Here is a 24,217-nt window from a genome sequence, read left to right as displayed (position 1 = left end):
TATTATTAATGTAGTACAAACGCTACTTTCTAATAAACAGAAAGAAACTATTTGTTTTGTGTCTCATGGTGATCCTCCTCTCGATACTAATGAAATGTTAAATATGATCCCTCGAGAAAAAAAAAGGAGTCAATTTCCGCCTGGAATGATTGATGCCCCATCAAACATTTTGTAATATCCCTGGAAGTTTATACAGTAGAATCCTGGTTCGTGGCTTAAATTCAAGGTAAACAAGACTAAGGAAACGAGTTGGAAACTTGATGTTGAAGTGGGATGTAAATCACCCGGAACATTTCACTACATTGGGCAGTATGTGCCAGAGAGTAATGTTTCACATTCTTTCGATAGCTCAGTGGGTAGAGCGGAGGACTGTGGAGAAATCAGCGGCGAGTCCTTAGGTCGCTGGTTCGATTCCGGCTCGAAGGAAGGTGCTTTTTGTGTACTTTAATCAAAGAGTTAAAAAAGCGAATCTGTTTAAATCAGACATTGATCAAAAGCTCAATAAACGACGAAGTAGAGGTTCCTGTTCCGAATTCAGCCCACGTCTGATTGTCTTGTTTTGGCCAAGATCTGATCTTTGAATTAAGGGACTACACTGTCTGCTTTGTAATCCAAAAATACATACCAATGTCAAGTTTTTTTTGTAGATATAAAGGTGTTCTCTGTTTTCAAAGGATAGGTACTTAATTGGCATAATGATTTGGTATTGACTTTGTATCGTTGTATTATAAAGTTTGTGCTTTCTGTGTTTTTATCGTATTGTGAACTTATTTTTTAAACAAATGCTTACAAAGGCAAACACGGCACACATCTGTTTATACCAGTGGTGAATTGTACATTTTTATTAAGTACAAGCTACTGTGCACTTCTGGGAGTGTAACAGGTTCGATATAGAGTGGCAAAAATATAAAAGGGGAAAATACCCCACACTGCGTGTAAAGCCCTCGTTGTGACTGTTTTAGATTAAAATGGCGTACTGTGCACGAAATGTTGCAGAAACACAGTCTGATATTTTGATAATTATTATTTTAATAATTTGATCAAATTGAGGCCCAGGATCCAAATCTTCAGTTCTGATTTTTTTAAGTGATACCTTCCCTTCCTGTCGTGGAAGTCACACGATGTGAGCAATTGTTTTTTTTTTACGTTACGATCCAAAGAGCCTCAGACGCACTGTAACCAAACCAGGATGGATTGTGCTGGGAGCCGGACTGAGCTCATTCTCACTCCCTGTGCTAAAAACAGAATTAGATCTTCCCCGAGCACCGTCTACAGCTGCTGGATGGTGTTCTGCGTCTTACAGCTCCGGCAATTACTTTGACGAAAGACAACTCACTTGGTCGCTTTTAACCTTCTCGCAGCTACCGGCGAGACTGACGCTCGCGATATGAAGGCACCCGCTGGTACACCTTCTCTAACTTTCACAATCGAGACAGACTTCGCTTTTTTAAAAAAAAAAGTAGATATAGCCCTGAAAAAACCATTAGCTTTATCAGTTTTTAAATTAACCTATTTTGAATCAAAGTTTGATATTTTTTTATTGCATTTTACATAATAATAATAATAATCATCATCATCATTATTGCTTACACTTATATAGCGCTGTTCTGGATACTCCACTCAATGCGCTTTACAGGTAATGGGGACTCCCCTCCACCACCACCATTCTCCTGAATGATCACAGAGAGTCAGGACCTCGGTTTTACGTCTCAGCCGAAGGACGGCAGCTGTTTACAGTTTAGTGTCCCCGTCATTGTACTGGGGTATTAGGACCCGCATGGACCGCAGGGTGTGCGCCCAGCGACAAAAACCAGACGTGTGTCGGGCTCGGCTGCGAGCAGGACAATGACGTCACGGGGACAAAGTAGAGGAAATCAAAACGGTTCTATAAAAGACCTGTGTCAGCTGTTGGTTTGCAGTCTGGACTCTAAATCCTCGGTCCGATTTTAAATCTCTCTAATACCTGAGCTGCGGCTTCTTCCACGTATTTATTCGTATACTTATTATGTGTAAGTGTATAGATGAAACCTTTCATATATTGTTCAGTTTAAATCAAAATGCTTTACTAATACAAGAGAGAAGTATAGTATGAAGGATGTGACAAATCTATGATTTCTTGGAACAAAACGGTTTTTATTTGCATTCGAAATGAAGCGGAATTTTAGCGCAACACACAAACCCTTTGTCTTTTTTAGAGAGTGATTTTTAAACAGACATAAATGTAGAAAACGTGTTTTTTTTGGCAATACAGTAGCAGGGTCAGTGGCGTAATGAATAATGCGTCAGGCCTCGCTTTAGAAAATTATAGGTTGGACTGCCGTCTGGCTTGTTGCGTTTATACCACTTACATTCTTTTATATAAATGAACTGCACCTGAAAGCTATAGAAAACACTTTGGGTAAGTTCTCTGCAGCCTCATGCGAATTTCGACAACTTACCCAAAACACTGTACTGTCTGGAGATCAGCTCCAGCTCTGAACTCAATTGCAATGAAAAAACATGCGTAACAAAACTGGAGAACAGCTGAACTTGTGCTCAGTTCGGTGATGAGGGTTCAGAACTGTCGTTGTTGTAATTAGCACGAACTGCACAGGCTCTGAATCAGACCATGTCAATTAGTCTGATCAGTGTAGGACACGTTAATGTAGAATTATTAATAGGTTTATTAGTTAGTTGTAGAATTATTAATAGGTTTATGAGTTAGTTAGTTCAGGTTTACCCACCTGAACTAATGTAGAATTATTACTTGGTCTGTCTCTTGTTTGTATATAAATGAATGTCTCTGACAACTTAATGTTAGTTTTATGATGTAGGTCAGGCATTGACATATGCACGAGTATACGAAATGTCTCACTCCTGATTCAACTCATGTTCTATAGGAGATTGGCGATTCCTCCCGTTTCTCGTATAACCATATCAGAACAGAAGCCCGTGTTACTCAGCTGTGATTCAAGATCAACTGGCATCTTTATCCCTTTTTTGTTCGTGATCATTATTTTCTTTAGTTATGATCAATATTGAACTTTTTCTAAATTAAATGACAATAATCAAACATGCAGGCAGATTTTTGAAAAGTATTCGGAATTGACAGGTTGCCCCTTTGGAACAGTCGTCAGAAAATGTGAGAAAATGAAAGTTATGTAAGCTCTCACACAAAGCATTGAAGATTGGAATCTGAGTGTAAAAAAGCTACCCGTCTCCCAATGATAGGCAGGGATACATACCATGACTCAAATAGACTCAGCGAACTTTAACACCTATGATATTACGAGTGCTTTGCACGTGTCGAACTTCAAGAAGGAACTACTACAACAGTTGTGGACATAATTCAATACCACCGGCAAAGTCCAATGCCGGCAACGTCTGAGAAAATAATGTTCACTCATGGAATTTGGTCTTTGAATGGCTGGCGGGAAAATTCATTTATACTCCTGTTGCACCCTCAGCTGAAACATGTTAAAATAACAACGCAGATTTGTTGGAGAACCTGACAAGAATTATTGGGTTAGCACTGTATGTATTCTGGTATATTTACTTTAATTTTAATATAAATGTAAACATGCATGCTGTATAATCTATTGTAATTTTAAAATATGTTAGCTGAGGATGCAAGGGGGGCTATTATACCCTGTGAAACACGCAAGGAAATGTAAAAAAGGCTGGTCTTTGAATAAAATTGGCGATCACAAGAAAACCACAATTTATGTGGTATTATCATCAATGTCCTTCAAAATCGACGTTCAAATGAAGGATCTGAAGAAACTATGAAAAAAGCAACAGTAATAGCAGAGGATTTTGATTTTTGCTCTTCAAGTCAGTAGATCGCCGTAGAGTTGCGCCCCTACAAACAGCACAAAGGATGAATCCCACCACCTTCATTATTGCTACGTTTGTGCCGATGAAAGTAGCGTTTGTGGTATTGAAAGCATCTCAGAAGATGAAGGTGCAGTCACTTCCACATGTCATGATACCATTAGATCTGACGATAAGAGCTGAAGCCCCCCAGTCCAAGCCAGCAATGTGAGGAAGATAGGTATGGTGGAAGGTAGCGTGGCTGAGCTGTCTAAAGCGCTGGATTTTGGGCTCCAGTCTCTCTGGGGGCATGGGTTTGAATCCCACCGCTGCCAAGTGTTAGTGTTTTAATACATGCAATATGATCAGTAAAAGCTCTTTTTGTTAGTCTGTTGAGAGGCTGCGTGAGGTGTTTAGAAATATACTTTCTAAAAGACAGGCTGTCAGCTTAACACCAAGGCAGAAAAAATATTTTGTTTTCTCAACAGAAATTCTCTTTGGCACTTTCAGCTTTATGTAGGGAAAAACATCTGCCGAGATCACCTTTGAGCCAATGCACATGATAGTGTGCCAGCAAGTACATTTAATATTGGCTGTGGTGGCAAGCTGCTTTTGCCTGTGAAACTTTTACTTCTTCACGCCGAATCGTTGGCAGGGTAAAGCTTATTAAATCTTTGAACATAGCGCTCCATCAGAAATACTTTGTTCGTGGTCAAAAGAGATCAGAGGATTAACTTCATGAATTCACATAGCATACCTTACAGGAAAGATTTAAAAGGGGAATTGATTGTGCTTCTTGATGTTGTTCCTGTGGTTTCCTTGGATACAAAGGTGAATGTACTTTGACATTCTGCTAGAGTATCCACTGGGTGGGCTTTATCAATTAGCTCGGATAGGTCATCAGTGCTCCATCTCTGGAAAATAATCAGCACTGTCGTTTTTTCCTGTGCTGTCTTTTAAAACATATAAGATCACGAGTTTACAGATTTATCCAAATAATAACTATACATTTTAACCCAGCGGTTAGCATTCCTTCAATCCAATAGTTTTACTCCAGGTAAAAAGCAGCGCAATATACAGAGAGATGATATTCAAATATTTCAACGTTCTTATTGGATTACCTGTATGGAGATATCGCTCAGAATTCCTAATATGATTTTGAGTTCAGTTTTGCTTTACTACTTTCAGAGTCTTTTATTGACCTTCCTGAAGCAGAGAAGTGACATAATCACAAATGCGACCTACCTGTGCTGCTGTTTCTGGTTAGTAATGATTATTGCGAGAAAAAAAAAAACAGCTCCTTGCATTAAGAGCAAGAGCAACTAACGCGCGTGCTTGTTGAGTTGGGTTTTTTCCGTGGTGCTCTTCCTCAGATGCAAAGTTATTTGGCGAGCAAGGACCTCTGAGAAGGAGCCTGAATCCATCAAGAACTCAGAAATTCTAATATCGCACTGCCGTCTTGTGTACAGAGATCTGCTTCTTCCTTTTTGAGTGTTTTGGTGTTTAAGAGCATGCTTCCTACCTCGAATGTTAGTTTACAGCCGTAGGGGATGTAGCTCAGTGGTAGAGTGCATGCTTTGCATGTATGGGGTCCTGGGTTCAATCCCCGGCATTTCCAGGTGTCTTATATGACTGTGCTCACATCGCAATCTTCTGTTGAGTGAGAACTCTTTGCTCGTGTTCATAGAGAGACAGATTTACACAATTAATTTCAGTCACACACGAAGTGCTACAGTGTTGCTCTGCTGTTTTAAATGTACCTCCAAAGCATTTCGTTCTGTTAACTACCAAATGATTTGAACTAATTTAACGTCATATTCAGAAAATCCAGAGAAGATCATCAGACTTTTAGTGGCTGTTGAAGAAAACACCTGTTGAATCTCACCAGGGATTTCTTGAGAGATCATTCAGCGAGCGAGTCCTCCCTCTGGACTCCAAACATTTTGGGTTAAACTGTTATTCACATACTCTAACGAAGAGAAATGTTAGTGTCTTCCGGTGTGTGAGCCCATTTCTCAAAAAAAAAGTTATATAAATTGAATTGTTCTACTTTTTAGGCTTGCATAGTCTTATTAATATTTCAGTTAAATTTTAACTGTAGTTTTTTTTCTGTAGTAACATCAGTTGATATTAATATTAGTCCTGATTTATATGTTTTTGTCATGGTTGATCTTAAGTAATTTTGTAATTAGATTCAGTTTTGAAAAATCGCGCAGAGAAGCTACCAAAACTGGTAATGTTCATATAATGTGTAATGCAATAGCAGCATTTTGGGTTGAAAACAAAAAGTATATCTTGGTATGAATCCTAAAACATCATAGGCAGCGTTCTAGGACTCGCTTCACATAAAGTTGTCAATACATCATAGATTTCTACTCAATCAATATCAGCAGTTTTATCGGTACCGAACGCTAGATATAGATCCTGGCAATACTTCGTGAGATCATTGTAAGAAAATCCAAAATACTACGGAAGGAATCAAATTTATACGTTTCTTTGGATCGAGAAGATGATCATTATGAGACTCAAAACATGCCTGTCTTTTCTTTTTTCGAGGACAAATGGATTATTGAGGTGTAAAGATGGGTTCAAAACCAAAATCACCTGCTATCGCTGCTGTTTCTTCAAATCCTTCAACTGATCATCGATATCGAGAAATAATATATAGTTTCTTCAAATCCTTCAACTAATCATCGACATAGAGAAATAATATTATACAAATTGTGGTTTTCTGTTAATTGCCAATTTGACTGTAATTACATCTTCGTTTACAGATGTCTTGCATGTATCACAAGGTATAATAGTCGTCGTGCGTCCTCAGTTAAAATGTTTTAAAAAGTACGACAAAAGTACAACATTTATGGTTACATCCATATTAAAATGAAGGTAAATATACCAAGATATTAAAATACAATTGTACAGTCCTAACTTAATAATGCCTGTGAAGTTTTCCAACAAATCCGAACTGTAATTTTGAAATATTATAGCTGAGAATGAAAAGAGAGTACAAAGATCAAATTCAATGAGTGAAAATGCACCAGTAGTTCTCTAAACTGAGTTTCTTCCCTGAAATGACTTGCTTGCGAAGCACCAAGCAGCCTTGAAAGGATCGCGGAAATCAAGTATACAGTACAGATGGATTCAGAGTGTGCTTTCCAACTTTTGTGCAACATTTTCCTTTTGATATGGTGGAGTTGTCTTCACAATCTGGGTTAAATAAAAAGGAGTGACGTCAGTGTTAAACAGCTTTCCTTCCTGGGGAACAACGGTTGTGTTCCATATTTCTAATTATTTTGGTTTCAAGATCGCAATTTAGTGTGAAACATAAAAGCCAGCTAGATAAGCGGTAGGGCAGTGCCTCTCAGCCTTTTGGCTAACATCAAGTTCAAGTGGCATGCCCGCAGTTCTTGTCTTTCCAAAGATCTAGAAGGCGATCGAAGATCCTGAAGAGTGCTTGAGCTGGTATCGCTCTAGGTTGAGCCTAGGGGGTTAAGGCCAAGCAGCAGCTGAGCTGGGTGGGATCCGGCAGCAACGTTCTCTCTCTCTGCTCTCTCCTCTCCCCTCCCCCTTTCTCTTGCTCTGCCTCCTTGGCCTCTTGGCTGGGAGTAGGTATACATGGCCTGCCCGCGGTGCCTGCTTTCTTCCTCGAGACTCGGAAGCGCTATCCGCTCCCTCTCTCTCTCGCTCTCTCTCTCTCTCTCCCTCTCTCTCTGCCTCCTTGGCCTCTTGGCTGGGAGTAGGTACACGTGGCCTGCCCGCGGTGCTTGCTTTCCACCTCGAGACTCGGAAGCGCTTTCCGCTCCCTATCTCTCTCGCTCTCTCTCTCTCTGCCTCCTTGGCCTCTTGGCTGGGAGCAGGTACACGTGGCCTGCCCGCGGTGCTTGCTTTCCACCTCGAGACTCGGAAGCGCTATCCGCTCCCTCTCCCTCTCGCTCTCTCTCTCTGCCTCCTTGGCCTCTTGGCTGGGAGCAGGTACATGTGGCCTGCCCGCGGTGCTTGCTTTCCACCTCGAGACTCGGAAGCGCTATCCGCTCCCTCTCTCTCTCTCTCTCTGCCTCCTTGGCCTCTTGGCTGGGAGCAGGTACACGTGGCCTGCCCGCGGTGCTTGCTTTCTTCCTTGAGACCCGGAAGCACTTTCCGCTCTCCTCTCTCTCTCTCCTCCTGCGCCTGCACCTAGCTGGGCTCTGCCCACAAGGACAAAGGCCAGGGCTCCCTCGCTGCTCCTTTTGCTCGCTCTCTTTTCCTCCTTTTTTCCCCTTTTTCTCCCTCAGAGATGGCAGACAAGAGGACACTGATCCGGTTCCACTGGACCAAAAAGACGGAGACGATGCCGACTGCGAAGTCCTTCTTTATGACCTTCCTGCGAGGGATCTTCCAGTTGGTGGCCGGAGATCTCTACTGCCTCCAGGACAACAAGGCAGAGAGATACATGGAGGCCTACATGGCCACGGACGCCTCATACGAAAAGGCAACGAGACTGATCAGGGAAAAAGGTAAGCACCCCGGTTTCTCTGATTTCAGGCCGGAGCCTATGAGGAAAACGAATCAGAGGACCATCACGGTTTGCACATACAACCCCTACATACCAACGGAACGGGTAACAGCGTACCTAGGGAGGTATGTAACCGTGGTGGGAAAACCAACAGAGATCAGGGACGAAGGCGTCTGGTACGGCAAACGCCAGTACCGAGTCCTCCTGAAAGAGGACCCAGAGGGCGTTGACGGTTTCCAGCACCCCCCGGCTCGCTTCAACATCGGAGCCGACAGGGGGTACCTTTACTACCCCAGGATGATGAATTTTTGCAGCAAGTGCAGACAGTCCGGCCACAAGGCAAACACATGTGACATCGTCAGATGTCACAACTGCAATGAGGACGGGCACCTGGCAAAAACCTGCCGGGCAGCCAAAAAGTGCGACGGATGAGGCGCCGAGGGACATCTCCTTCGCCAATGCAAGGTAAGCAAACCTTCGTTTGCGCAGGTGGTGGAAGCCGGCAGGCAGAAACCGGTCTCCAGACAAAGGGAGAGGGGTGAGAACAAAGAACCCGCACCTCCCCCGCTGGGAACCGAAACTGCCGAGGCCACACCCCCAGCCGCATCGGTGCCACAAGATGGCCGCCAGGAAGAAGGACAAAATGGCCGACCGGAGGAAGGGCCCTGGATAACTCCCAGCAAAAAGGGAAAGCTAAAGCGGGAGAAGAGACCCAGGGCGGATCCACCTTCGGAAGGACAGAAAAAAAGAGTGGTAAGGGAGAACCGTTTCCTCGTCCTAGAGGAAACGGAACTTTCTTCCCTCGAGGCCCAGGAACAACCGGAGGAGGCAGCCCAGGAAATGGAAACCCTCCCCCCCGAGGCCCAAGGACGACAGGAAGTAACAACCCAGGAAACGGAACCCCTCTCCCCCGAGTCCCACGGACAACAGGAGGAGGCAGCCCAGGAAGAGGTAACCCCCTCCCCCGAGGCCCAGGGGCAACAGGAAGAGGCAGCACAGGAAGTCGGAACCCCCTCCCCCGAGGCCCAGGAACAACAACAGGAAGAGGCAGCCCAGGAATTGGAGCCCCCCTCCCCCGAGGCCCAGGAGAAACTGGAGGTCCCCGAAACTCCCGGAGAAAGGGAAGAAAGGAGTCTTCCCGAAGCGGTGGCGGAGAGTATCCTCGAGGAAGACGAGGATTACTTCGAAGCCGCCCTGGAGCCCGGACTGATGGTAGGGCTGGACCTGTCCAGCATGTTTACATTTCAGTTCCCAGCGAGACCTGGAGGGAGCCCAGCATATTCCCCCCAGGACCCGAACGAGAGGAGTTACATCTAGGCTAAACAGTGCCCAGATGTAGACTCCCAGGTTTCAACTGTAAGTACAGAGAGGAGGTTTAACTTTCACTAGTTTAATCATGACTGTGAAACTAACCTTCCTAACAACTAACGTGAGAGGGCTGAGAGACCCGGTGAAAAGACGGGGAGTCTTTCATGATCTGGCCTCAAAGTCTTTCTCAGTTTGTTTCTTACAGGAGGTCCACCTGAAGGATGAAAGCGACAAGCTGACATTCACCAGGGAATGGACGAAGGGAGAATCATGCTGGAGCGTAGGAGGGGTCCACTCTTCCGGAGTGGGAATCCTCCTCGGAAACCCAGAGATGGCGCTGGTTTCCTCCTTCTCGGTGGTGCAGGGCCGGATCCTGGTCACAGACATCGACTGGAGGGGGCAGAAGTTGAGAGCGATTAACGTCTATGCTCCGACGGAACCCTCTATCCGGAAGGAAGTGTTTGTTGACCTGGCCAGCTGCTGCACCACCAACAGACAGGTGGTGCTCGGCGGGGACTTCAACGTCGACCGGGAGAAGGGGAGTGACGCTAGCTCGGCAGAGCTGGAGTCGCTACTCAAGCAGTTCTCCCTGATAGACGGCTTCAGACGGTGCCGCCCTAACGACGCCGGAACGACCTGGAAAAACTCCCGGGGAGTGTGCAGCCGCCTGGACTACATCTTCCTGCACACGACCTGCTCCCTGGAGTCGGCGACGGTGTCCCCGGTGTGGTATTCCGACCACGAGCGCTTGACGGTGGTGGCTAACACCAGCCTGCCGGCATTCGGTCGTGGGTACTGGAAGCTGAACCGGGAGATACTGGAGGAAGACGACTTCAGGGCACTGTTCCGGAAAGACTACGCGAGCTGGATCGACCTGAGGGACGGCTACAGCTCCGTGGTGGAATGGTGGGAGTCGGTGAAGGACAGGACCCGAACCCTGGCGCAGACGTACTGCAGACGGAAGGCGGCCAGGGAGAGGAAGGAAGCTGCACGACTCCAGAGGCAACTCGAGGAGGAGTACAGCTCGGCTAACGGGGGAGGAGCCTTCAATTCAGCCCGGGCACGGGACCTGAAGGAGAGGCTCCGCAAACTGCACACCGAGAAAGCCAAGGCTTTCCTGGTCAAGGCACAAAGGGAGCATTATGAAAATAATGAAACCTGTTCCTCCTATTTCTTCAATCAGGTCCGAGGAGCCAGAAAAAGAGGGTGATCCACGGCCTGAGACGGGGAGATGGAGAGGAAGTGCTGGACGAGAGCGACAAGGTAGAAGCGGCCACCGCTTTCTACACGGAGCTCTTTTCAGAAAAGCAGACGGAGGTGGAGGCAGGCGATGCTTTTCTGGAGGAGCTGAAGGCACGAGTACCGGAGGAGGTGAGGGAGGACTTGGAGGGTCCGATCGCGGCCGAGGAGCTGAAGGCGGCGCTCTTGTCCATGGAGAATGGCAAGGTGCCAGGGCCGGACGGACTCCCCAAGGAATTCTACACCTGCTTCTGGGACACCCTGGCGGCAGATCTGGTGGAAGTGGCGCAGGAGATCTTCCGCCGGGGGAAACTCGGAGACACCATGAGGGAGGGCGTCATCTCCCTGCTCTTCAAGGGAGGAGACGCCGCCGACCTCAAAAACTGGAGGCCGATCACGATGCTCTGCGTGGACGTAAAGATCCTGTCCAAGCTCCTGACCGGCAGACTGAGAACCGCCCTCCCCCACATCATCCACAGCGACCAGACGTGCGGGGTGGAGGGACGATCCGTCAGCTGGAACCTCCAGCTGACCAGAGACGCCATCGCCTGGGCCGAGGACCGGAACGTGCCCATGATGGTGGTCAGCCTGGACCAGGAGAAAGCCTTCGACAGAGTGAACCACAGCTATCTGTTCAGGGTGCTGGAACGCTTCGGTTTCGGAGAGAGTTTCAGCCGCTGGATTCAGATTCTGTACTCTGACGTGGGCAGCAGAGTGAACGTGAACGGAAACCTGGGGGATTTCATTCCCCAGGAATCCGGAGTACGACAGGGCTGCCCCCTTTCACCCCTTCTCTATGTTCTCTTCACAGAGCCCTTAGCAGAGGCGGTGAGACGGGACCCTGTCATCGACAGCCTGGAGATACCGGGAGGCGCGGGGGAAACCCTGACGATCTCCCAGTACGCCGACAACACGACGCTGTTCCTGAGGTCGGACAGGGGGTTGAGGAGGGCCCTGCAGGTCATGGAGCAATACTCCAGAGCCTGGAGCTCAACCGCCGAAAGAGCAAACTGAAGTTCTTCGGGCCCTGGAAGCACAGGACGACGGCGCCGGAGGGTCTGGAGCTCTGCATGGAGCCCCTCAGAATACTGGGGGTTTCCTTCCAGAGCCAGGACAACGAGACCAACAACTGGACCGAGAGGATCGCCAAGGTGAACGCGAAGCTGGGTCTGTGGAAAACGCGGTCGCTGTCCTACACAGGGAAAGTGATGGTGTTGAAAGCAGACGTCCTGCCGGCTTTGGTTTACCTGGCGGTGGTGTACCCGCTGCCGGCCAGACTCAGACGAGCGCTGCAAGGGATGATCTTCGGCTTCGTCTGGGGCGGCAAGTACGAGTACATCACGAGAAACTGGATGTGTCAGCCGGTCGAGGAAGGGGGTCGAGATGTCCCACATTTCCCCCTGAAACTCGACTGCATCTTTTTCTGCAACTTCTGTCGGGCGCTGCGGGAGCCCATCGGCCACAAGTACCAGTACTTTGTCAGGCTGTGGCTCTCCGTCCCGATGAGGCACTTGGTCCAGTGGTCAAACACTGGGCCCAAGGCAGAGAGGCGACCGAAGTTCTACACCCACGCTGTCAAGTGGAGCAGGAGGTACGAGGCCACGAGACAGCCAGAGCTCTGCACCAACCACAGAGCTCTGTACAAAGAGGTGAGGGGGCATCTGGTCGCCGACGAAAGGCTGCAAGTTCCCAGACAAGTCTGGGAAAGGACGCAGCCTAAAGAACTGGACAATCAACTGAAGGACCTCAACTAGATGGCCGTACACAAGAGACTGGCCACCAGAGAGGTCCTCTACAGACACTCGCTCACCAGGAACCCGCATTGCCCCCGGGACACGTGTTTCGTCGAGGAGACTCAGGAGCACGTGTTCTGGAGCTGCCCCTTCGCCAAGGCGGTGTGGGGCAGAATGGACAACACCATGCAACTCCTGGAGACGGGTGCGGTGCTCAGCTACCAGTACATTCTGCTGGGACTGGCACCTACCGGTTTGGACAAGGGGACGCAGTTCCTGATGTGGCTGCTGCTGTCCCTCACAAAGTAAGGCCTGTGGGACGCGAGGAACAATCTCATCCGGCACAACATCGAGTGGGGAGCGAGGGAGCTGGAGGAGAGGATCCTGGCGGACCTCAGGAGGAGGATGAAGCGCGACGTTGCCAAATAGGGTTTCCGCACGGCAAGGGAGCGCTGGAAAGGACTATGGACCCTGTACAGGGATTAATGTTTGACAGCAAGTGGTAGGGTTTGGAGGGACTCTCATAATAGCACAAATCCGCCCACCCTTGCAACGATTGATAACGGACAATCACCGCCGTTCCGCCGTTGTTTTTTGAAGAATTAATGTGTGAGATGTTTACTATTGCGATGTTTTTTTTCTGATTAAAGTATATTTTATAAGAAAAAAAAATATGCAAGCCTACTGCCTCCTACGGGCTCTGTATTTGTTAGCGGTACAAGACCGGCCGTGGAGAAATGAAGTGAGGAGGGTGTGTACATTAAAAGGCTCATAGCGTCCCTGGGAGGGCTCAAACCACCACCCTTTTGGTTAACAACCGATCCACAAAGACGCATCTACAGCTTAACACTTCTCGGTCTCAGTGAAAGTGATACACTCCGTAAAATTTCCAGAGATTCATTTATTTTAAAAGGAAAATCACCAACAGCGGCCGAGATCTACTGGAGTTTTTTCATTCTATACTGCGATTTCTGAAGGGTACCCTGTGAAAATACGAGTTTTGACGAGAAGGGATGGACATATAAGGTCAAAAGGCTTGGGGAATTGAACTTTAAGGTGAAGACTGCGGGTTCAGTAGCAGCAGAACCTGATCAGTATCAGTTGACTCCGATATACTTTGAAAATGAACTTGGGGATTTAGAGTCAGACGTGCTACCGTTGCACCATGGGGTACTTAATTAAAAAAAAAATCAGTGTTCCTGGATCTGTAATTGAGAACAACACCTGCACAAGAGCTGCGCAGGAAGAATAAAATGTGGTCTGGGAAGAAGAGACTCTCTTCGGAAGAGCGGCGCTCCTCACAGGAGATTTTTTTTTTGTGAAGCTGATTTGTCTCCTTTGGGGAATTCAAAGGCGCTGACAGCTATGACCTCGTGACGCAACGGTAGCGCATCTGACTCCAGATCAGAAATCTGCGTGTCAGCTATTGGTTTTTCAGGTTCTGCTGGTCCTGAACAAGGAATTCACACCATGCAGTTGAGTTCTATCTGTACACCACATAGATAATCTAAACAAAATAGAGCAGTACAGGACACGCAGTGTGGGGCTCACACAGCGAATAGCCTTGAACCCAAGAGAAAAGGCACCGTTCACATCTGCTAAACATCACGTCCAACTTTAGAGACAGCTACATCAGAGAATGGAATCCCGGAAGTTTCAGATAACTTTTTTTAATACAGGTTCAAGCAAACCTGAAAGTTAATGAGTTTCCGGACACTTTTGTTTTATAAAAAAGTGTCTGAAGCCTGAAAATGTAATTTGAAAAAAAAAACGCTATTGTACATTAGCAGGTGCTTTTTGTAACGATTTGCTATTTCATGCTGGAAAACAGAGGAAACAGAACCAACGTTTTCTTTCAGGTGCGGTTCATTACATAATAGACATCTATTACTGAGGAGCTTGAATTAAATTTACACAAGCCAGGTAGAAGTCGAACCTACAATCTTATGATCCGAAATCAGATGCGTTATTTAATAAACCGCTGGCATTTCACATAACCTGAATTCCCCCCCATAGTGTGCTCAGCGTCGCTACTAGTAATGCACCGCTCCGTCTAAAATTTCAAAGTGAGAAACAGGTGTTTTCTGATTTTTATGAGTTTTAAAATATAATCTCTTTAAATATGACAAGGGGTTTATGTTTCGCACTGAAATTCCGATTGATTGAGAATTCAAAGAAAGACTGTTTTCTTCCACAACACCGTATAATTATCACATCTACCAGACTCCAACCTCTCTAGACCTTGCTGGTTGAGCAATTGCTCCGATAAATTAGGTCACGTATCATGTTAAATCATTTCTTCTCAACACAACATTTCCTGGTGCACGTTTTCTCTATGAAAAAAAGACATTTTTCCCTTGCACGATTTTTCGTTTTTTATCAAAGCGTACAGAAAGAAAAAAGAAGAAGAAATAGTGTTGCAAAAGAACTCTTTCGCCCTTGGGAGATGTCAAACGCATTGGACATGAAAAATGCCAGATTAAAGCCAGTTCTCTTCGTTTCTCAGTGTCGGGGCTGCTATGTAAAAGAGGCAATTTGCTCTGAGAGCAGGTTCAGCGCTTACTGAACGCAAATGTCTCAGAGCAGTAAGTCCAAGTGGCTGTAAAAGGTGATGGCTGTCCTGTCACCGTAGCTTAGTTGGTTAAAGCGCCTCTTTATTAAACAAAAAAACCTATGTTCAAATCCCAGCCGTGTATTTCTTCCTGTCTTGTAGTACAGAACGTACCATTTTGGGCACTCACAAAGGGCTTGATTTCGTTAAATGCATGTGTTCATTTTCTTTCTGGAAAACTTATTTTTGATGAAATTCACACAGCTTGCGGAAAATGAAATCCAATTCTTGGTTATCAGTGCAGAAGAAATATTACCGGCTGGCAAAATAAACGGTAAGAGATTTTTTTTTAACCGGAAATTTGTGATTCGAGAGATGACCCTACAAGTCAGTCTCTGTGGCGCAATCAGTTAGCGCATTCGGTTATTAACCGAAAGGTTGGTGGTTCGAATCCACGCAGGGACGGAATTCGGTTGCGATGTAGACCTTGTCTTCGGTTGATTGGATTTCTCAACGAAACCATAGCCATTTTAATATTTGCAACAAATGCGAGTGTTTAACATGTCAGGATCACCAGGAAATGTCCAATAATGCCCAACATCGCAACTCCCCAGAAAACCATATTCACCCAAGAAAAATGATCGTCGAATCGTCATTTATACTCCAGTTGAATCCTCTGCTGAAATATTTTAAAAATACAATGCAGGTTTGTTTGAGAACTTGACAAGCATTGTTACAATAGCACTGTGCAGTTGGATTTTGATATTTTGACATATTTACCTTAATTTTAAACATAAATACTATACAGTCTATTGTAATTTTAAAATATGTTAGCTGAGGATGCAAAGGGGTGAAAGGGAAAGGTCAGAGGGTATAGTAACAACAAGGTTAGGATTGGTGGAGGTGGTAGGGGTGTTGATGGTTTTTCTTTGTAGAGGATGATTGAATGTTTTATCCTTCTCTGAAGTGAGAAACTGGAAGAGTTGGGAGTTGAGAGATCTGATGAGGTTAGATATAAAAGGAAGTTGATGTGGAGCTGTTAGCAGTAAAAATTACTTAATGTCTTTGATGTTGTCATCAAAGATAAACTGCAGTCAGCAAAGATAAAAAGAAAATTATCTTTGCTTACTGCCCTGTCTTTCTCACACCTGAAGAAGGCTCCACAGCCGAAACGTTGTGATTCTTTTCTTCTCTTTTCAGCATGGAATAATCCTTTACTTGTTCCTTTGCAGCCTACGCATGCTGACGCAGCTACTCACCTGATATTTAACATTCCTATAATCACAAATATGAATACCACTGTGGGTATTTTTTCCATGATTATTTATTCTGTCATTGAAGCATATTTTATGTCATACCGAAGTGTCATAATCACTGAAATTTTTTTTTCATTTAGAAAATAAGAAAATGATAAATCACTATGAATTGCATTTAGCCTGTTCTGATCTAGATATTCTATATACTTTAACATGCCATGTTCACAATGTCACAACTCAGAAATGCAACAGTGAAGTGTTGTAATTACAAATGTACATACAGATGCAGCCATTCAAAGTGCGCGTTACAGACACGTACCGCAGGTGACGTCGCTCAGTATGACGCAAGATGACGCGTGGCACCGCAGTACGTGATTGGTTGACCGACAGGGGCACTCGTGGTCCGTTGGTCTGTCGTAGAAAGACAGTAAACGTCTTTGCTGTGCCCGTTGTAGGTATTGAATTTTACCACTGAAGGGAAATCTTAGTAGCTGAGCATAAAAAGAATAGGAGCATACTGTAACGCGTGTGAAGGTCATAAACGATATTAATTTTGGAACATAAACATACAGTGTATAGCTGGTCTTGGTACTTTAAAGAAAAAAATACACACCAGTATTCCATTTCTCCCTAAACATTTTAAGCTTCGAAGTCTTTAACTAACGCGATACCGGAGTCAACAAGCATACTTTTAGAATTTGATTAAAAGGGAATATAATATGGAATCGCGTATCTAAAGAATTTAATAATGGTATTCGTGTGCTGCGACAGGGCTGTGTAGGGCTGTTTCGCCTGCCTGTTCATGTGAGCTGTCTTGTAGACGTGACTACCAGCTGACAGGTTGTGTTTTCGAATCCAGCTGGTGCTGGTCTTTTCTTTTAACAAACATTTCTTCGAAAAAATAGAATAGCGATATTATGGACAATCAATTGACTTTTATATTTCAAAATATCGCAACATGATCGATATTTGCGATATTTTGAACATATCTTCCCTTCTGACAGCGGTGCCTGCTTCTATTGTGTGTGTGTGTGCAACAGAGTAAATTTTTAATAGCGTTTTAAGCGAATAGGTAATTAGATTGCTCGTAAACCTAATCGCTTTTTCTACATAAACACAGCATGATTACTCTCTGAAAATGCTTTTCCTTTATTTTTAAAGTAGGCTCAGATTTCAACTATAGATCGTATTATTATAAACTTTCTTGGAAAAATGTATTTTATGTAAACCATGTTTGCTATTAATTCATTTAGGGCTAAAATACGTTCATTGTCTTCCAATCGAGTCGAGTTGACATTGGAAGCCTGCCACACCCGGACTGTTAAACCAACGCATTAGCAAGTCAAAGCCCATTGAGGGTATTGAGCCAGTATTGGCTTTAGTATTCCCCCCCTCTCCCCTCAATTCAATTCAATTCAAGGTGTTTTATTTGCATGACAGATGGGTACAAGCAGTGTTGGGTATGTATATTGTAACGCTTACGGCAGACAGGCACTGTGTAACAGCCGGCGCACCAGAGCAGCGCACCGAGGGAGCGTCTGCATTTATAACTTGGTTTTTAAAATTAGTCAAGCAATATGAAGCATCTTCTTTTACTTTTGAGTCCCTTAAATACATTGAACACAGCTTTCTCACCACTTAAGATTGCTCTTGATACCATCCTTACACAAAGCAGAAGGGAGATTTTAGTGCCTGAGCATAAAAAGAATAGGAGCATACTGCAACGCGTGTGAAGTCCATAAACGATATTAATTTTGGAACTTAAACGTTCAGTATATGGCTGGTCTCGGTACTTTAAAGAAAACATACACACCAGTATTCCATTTCTCCCTAAACATTTTAAGCATCGAAGTCTTTAAGTAACGCGATACCGGAGTCAACAAGCATACTTTTAGAATTTGATTAAAAGGGAATATAATATGGAATCGCGTATCTCAAGAAATTAATATGCAATAACTGAGTCAAGGGACTCAGAGGATCCAAGGCTAGACTGAGTATAATAGGCTTCGGGCTTCTATTGTGACATCTACTGTAAATTACAGAAATGTTAAAAGTAAACAAAATAAAGTAACTAAAATGTGGTCTAAAATCACCCCTTTAGACACCCCTTTTACTTCACTGGTGTCAGATATGAAAGGCAATAGTCTCCCGTTCTGTCTGCTGTGTGTTGCAGCAGAGGGACTCCCTGCCGCTGAAAGGGGCAGAGTAACTTGCATGCCCTCTAGTACAGTTTACACATGCACGACTTTAAAAGCTAGCAAGACAGGTTTCGATTCACATTAGCTGGCGAGCCTTGTTAAAAAAACGAATGATAATGTAACATGCCACTGTTCATGAACAAAGTTATACTGAGATTTCCTAAGATACGCGATTAAAAAATAAATAAATAAAAATTTGAATCTCCCGCGGAACACATTCCATAAGAATCAGTGGTTTTACAGTATATATCGCCTTTAAAGGTGGCTTCTCAAAACGCTTTACGGGATAAAAACAACCAGAACAGCAGCAACAACAATATTGTATTTCGTTGCACTTTGAAAACCAAGTAATAACTTAACTATACAGTACGTGCAAACGTTTCGTATGTTGCTGTCGTGAATGTCTGCGTACCCATAAGTATCTTATTTGCCTTGAGTCTGTCTACAGTATCTCTGTCCCACTACCCCCATCTCTCCCTCAATTCAATTCAAGGTGTTTTATTTGCATGACAGATGGGTACAATTCTTGTTGGGAATGTATACTTTGATATTTACACCCGGCGCGGCACCGAGGGAGCGTCTGCATTTATAACTTGGTTTTTAAAATTAGTCAAGCAATATGAAGCATCTTCTTTTACTTTTGAGTCCCTTAAATACATTGAACACAGCTTTCTCACCACTTAAGATTGCTCTTGATACCATCCTTACACAAAGCAGAAGGGAGATTTTAGTGCCTGAGCATAAAAAGAATAGGAGCATACTGCAACGCGTGTGAAGTCCATAAACGATATTAATTTTGGAACTTAAACGTTCAGTATATGGCTGGTCTCGGTACTTTAAAGAAAACATACACACCAGTATTCCATTTCTCCCTAAACATTTTAAGCATCGAAGTCTTTAAGTAACGCGATACCGGAGTCAACAAGCATACTTTTAGAATTTGATTAAAAGGGAATATAATATGGAATCGCGTATCTCAAGAAATTAATATGCAATAACTGAGTCAAGGGACTCAGAGGATCCAAGGCTAGACTGAGTATAATAGGCTTCGGGCTTCTATTGTGACATCTACTGTAAATTACAGAAATGTTAAAAGTAAACAAAATAAAGTAACTAAAATGTGGTCTAAAATCACCCCTTTAGACACCCCTTTTACTTCACTGGTGTCAGATATGAAAGGCAATAGTCTCCCGTTCTGTCTGCTGTGTGTTGCAGCAGAGGGACTCCCTGCCGCTGAAAGGGGCAGAGTAACTTGCATGCCCTCTAGTACAGTTTACACATGCACGACTTTAAAAGCTAGCAAGACAGGTTTCGATTCACATTAGCTGGCGAGCCTTGTTAAAAAAACGAATGATAATGTAACATGCCACTGTTCATGAACAAAGTTATACTGAGATTTCCTAAGATACGCGATTAAAAAATAAATCAATAAAAATTTGAATCTCCCGCGGAACACATTCCATAAGAATCAGTGGTTTTACAGTATATATCGCCTTTAAAGGTGGCTTCTCAAAACGCTTTACGGGATAAAAACAACCAGAACAGCAGCAACAACAATATTGTATTTCGTTGCACTTTGAAAACCAAGTAATAACTTAACTATACAGTACGTGCAAACGTTTCGTATGTTGCTGTCGTGAATGCCTGCGTACCCATAAGTATCTTATTTGCCTTGAGTCTGTCTACAGTATCTCTGTCCCACTACCCCCATCTCTCCCTCAATTCAATTCAAGGTGTTTTATTTGTTTGACAGATGGGTACAATTCTTGTTGGGAATGTATACTTTGATATTTACACCCGGCGCGGCACCGAGGGAGCGTCTGCATTTATAACTTGGTTTTTAAAATTAGTCACGCAATATGAAGCATCTTCTTTTACTTCTGAGTCCCTTAAATACATTGAACACAGCTTTCTCACCATCCTTACACAAAGCAGAAACTGTCCGATGACTCACAGTACAAGTGGAAAGATTACAGATTTTAATCGTCTTTAATTTTGTCTTTAATTTTGCCTGTGGAGTGTATCTTATTAAGCTCTAAATTGCATTTTGAGCGCGGTTTTTTACTTTTTTTTAATTGCATTTTGGGCGCGGACAGCACATACAAGGGTTAATGAACTGCGCCAAGAAATTTAAAATAGTATTCTTTAGGTGTGAGGGTAGGAGTGGACCGCAGCAGGCATAATCAGCAAACCAGGAAAACAAAGAACAGGACAGGTGAGATGTGTATCCAGAAAGCGAGTGATCAGAAAAAGGAAATGGAAAACGCAGAAAAAGAAAACGCTTTACAGGATAAAAACAATAACAACAGTAGTGGCTGGGCAAACGATTTTTTTTATCGAAATACAAATTGAGATACTGTACTGTATAATGATGTGCATGAACAAAGGTATACTGCAATTTTCCTTAGATACGCGATTAATGCTTCGTAGGAGGAGGCGGTCTTTTCCTCTTGTCTAACAGTTTGTCCACAAACAAAACATTCCTGTTAGACAAAAGGAATTGAAAAAAAACAATTTTGTCAATGAAAACCGGTGTGTGTGTCTCTCCCTGCTGGATGTTCCTCTCACAAACTGCTGAATGAATAAAATAATTTTATTGAAAATGCGTTTGCGATTGTCTGGTATTTAATCTGGTCCCTTTTAACTGTTTTTCGATCTACTGTATTGCTTTGAGATGCCACTTTTAAAGGCGATATGTAAAATAAAGTTTTTTTTATTATTGTTATAGAGAAACATGATCAGATTTTCCCTGGTTCAGAAAAAAGATCTAAAGTGCTACACATAACTTTCTTAATTCGATGTATTTAAAGCAGTGAACTACTGTAGGTGTCACATAACATTCAGAAATACAATCACGTATTTGACAAATAAAAACGATTATAATCTAATCCTTCCACGTTTGATCCCAAAATCCCAAGAAATATAAATCTTGACGGGTAGAAAGCTATGCTGAAAGTTTATTAAGATGCTTAGAAGACAAAGATACTGTATCAATTTATGTTGCATTAGCCTGATTATGATTAAAAAACACATATAATTAAACACGCGTTTGCGATTTAAATCAGAACACGATTTAAATCAATATCGATTCCATATTATATTAGCAGAAAAGCTTAAAACTACCACTTTTTCACACGCTATTTCACATGCTAGTTAAATACTTCGATGCTTAAAATCGTTAGGGAGAAATGGAATACCGGTGTGTATTTTTCCTTTAAAGTGCCGAATCCTGGAATCTGACTGGCTGACACCCCTCTGAAGTGGTTCCATAAAATCTGGTATACGGAAAAGAAAGCGTTGATAAATACAAGTGTCTTTTAATACACTCTTTGCTGTGCTCTTGAGGATCCTTGTGATATTTTAAGCTCTAGTTGAATGATAAGTGTCGCATTTTAAATCATTTTCGTAGTTAGAAATTATGAAACGCCCTGTTAAAAGCAAGGAAGTTTTTATGCCCGTTGAAGTAAAACAAAATGCCTGACAAAGTATGGCTTGGACAGATTCCAAGTGCTTGTACAAATGTGCTAAAGAAATTATACTTTGAGTATACAGCTTGTCTAAAGTCATCCATTATTAATACTATTAGTAATATCTTCAGTAAAGGCTTTGATGCATAAATATTTATGATAAAGGTAGGCTGTGTACTTTTGTCCAACTGAGCAATCTTGCTTTCATAAAATATACCAACATTTTAATGACTGATGATTAACATGCTGTAATACACAGTTCAAAATTAAAGGCTCAAATGCTGTACATGAGAGGTTAAGCTCCCCCTGGCGGTTTTACAAGGCGACGCCGGATAGTTAACCACGTGACACCACGTTAACTGCGTCATACCGCGTGATACTGTGACACGCCCACCGGGGTATGCCGCGAAATACCTCACGCATTTTGAATGGCTGCATCTGTACTGTTGGTGACATTGAGATGTTTTGGTAATGAGGAAGGAGGGACATGCAATGTTCACAGGATCAAATTTAAAAAAAACAGCACAGTAAAATTTCTTGTACTTCGGGATTATGAGAGCCTGTTACATTGTGTCTCACACCTCAGTGTCAGAATTTTGAGACGTTTTTATAACCAGGGGAAAAACACTTTAACCAAATCAGCCAAGGTGCTGTCAGAGTATTAACATCATGTCTGCGTCGGTGATTACAGCTGACTATCGCTGGAGGACAGTTCACTGTGAACAAGTCAGCCTGCATAATGAGGGGGAAGAGACTGACCTCTGTGATGCACTATAGAGTTACACTAACCTTCAATCAACTGTTCTATGCTGCATTCTACCCTAGTGGTAAATATTGGTTTCCGTGTGTGTTATATTCCTTTTTTTGTCAATTATTTTCAAGCACAAAGTTTGCTGTTGAAAATAAGCCTTTGGTTCTCAAAGTTGTGATCCTTTTCCCCCAGTGTCACCCAAATTGATACATTGTGCTTTGGCAATTCTTCAGGCTATATTGTTTAGAGGAGCTCAGTTGAATTAGTTTGCGTAGATAAAGTATTTCTTTTCCCTTTAATCCTTTAAAACATATTACATTTTCAATACATTGTACTGTATCTTTCTTCCTACTAATTGTCATCATTTTTTTCTGGCTTGATCTTGTAATCGGAGATTTCAGAATATTCCTTAAAAACTAGTAAAAGAAGAGGGACAGATTCTTGCACACTAAAAAATATGAAAGGGTAGCAGGACACAGTAACCACCAAACATCTTATAGATTATGAATGTGCCTGAATTTTTTCAGTGATTTAGAGGGTTCTGCCATTTTAGATGTTATGCTGTTTCTGTGTGATGTATCAAATGTGTTATTTAAATCTCCAGTCATTACTAGTGTATTCATATACATCAGAAAAGTACCTGAACTTGACTGGTTTATATTCAGTTATGTGCATTGGGAACAAAAGGGAAACTTACATGGATTTTATTAGGTTTTAGGAATCAGAAAATTTATTTTTACACGTTTATGCCTAAGAGCAGAAATAACTTCCTGCTTTCAGCGCTTTTATTGTTTCTGCTTGTAACCTCGAACAGAGAAACCCAGTACTGACTCACAAAAACGCCCCGGAGTTTCGGTGTTTCTGGGATTTAAGAGGGATGTATGAAGACAGTAAAGGGGAGTTTTTTTTCCCCCGCTGTAGAGTATGAAGGCGGTGTGACGAGTCTGGAGGGAGGAGACGCGCATTCCGCACGGGGAGCGCAGAGCAATGAGTTTCACCTGCAGCTCGCCGAGTCCTGTCCTACAGTATATAACCGCTGAGCCCGGATACACAGAGTCTCCAGCCAGTGTTGGAGATGTACAATTTCAATAGTTGTTTTTTTAAGCAGAAGCCGGGATTTTTTCGCTGCTATTATTATTATTGGAGTTAGTGGTTACTGTGCTAGACCGGCGCGAATAGCGCTTCTATTTATTTTCTCTGCTCAAATACTCTGCTGGGCAAAGCTTAAATTAAAACCTTTTTCTGAAACATTGAGTGTGAGTGGTAACAAGTGGAGTTTAAAGCCAAATAAAGGGCTGTTTTGGATGAAAGCAGTAGATTGGGTCTGATCGAGCTCGTTACTGACCTCACTCACGCAAACTCCATACGCGGTGTTCAGGGCTACGTGCGATAAAGAGAACAGTACCTCCTTGTGATGTATCAAGAATACA

At 43.4% G+C, this 24,217-nt stretch overlaps 3 non-coding genes across 3 annotated transcripts; all 3 read left to right on the top strand.

Moving 5' to 3' along the window:
- Window positions 1-338: 338 nt before the first annotated feature.
- trnah-gug (transfer RNA histidin (anticodon GUG)) lies at window positions 339-426 on the top strand. The gene is given in 2 exon segments: window positions 339-375; window positions 391-426. It is a non-coding gene; the product is annotated as a tRNA-His (tRNA).
- Window positions 427-5,338: 4,912 nt separating this feature from the next.
- On the top strand, window positions 5,339-5,410 carry trnaa-ugc (transfer RNA alanine (anticodon UGC)). The gene has a single exon. It is a non-coding gene; the product is annotated as a tRNA-Ala (tRNA).
- A 10,096-nt stretch (window positions 5,411-15,506) lies between these two features.
- trnan-auu (transfer RNA asparagine (anticodon AUU)) lies at window positions 15,507-15,580 on the top strand. The gene has a single exon. It is a non-coding gene; the product is annotated as a tRNA-Asn (tRNA).
- Window positions 15,581-24,217: the final 8,637 nt, after the last annotated feature.

Source organism: Atractosteus spatula, chromosome 10 (genome assembly GCF_055471065.1).
Source record: "Atractosteus spatula isolate fAtrSpa1 chromosome 10, fAtrSpa1.hap1, whole genome shotgun sequence".
Lineage (NCBI taxonomy): Eukaryota > Metazoa > Chordata > Actinopteri > Semionotiformes > Lepisosteidae > Atractosteus > Atractosteus spatula.
The sequence above is the reverse complement of the archived record's forward strand: the minus strand, read 5'-3'. Positions and strand labels throughout refer to the sequence as shown.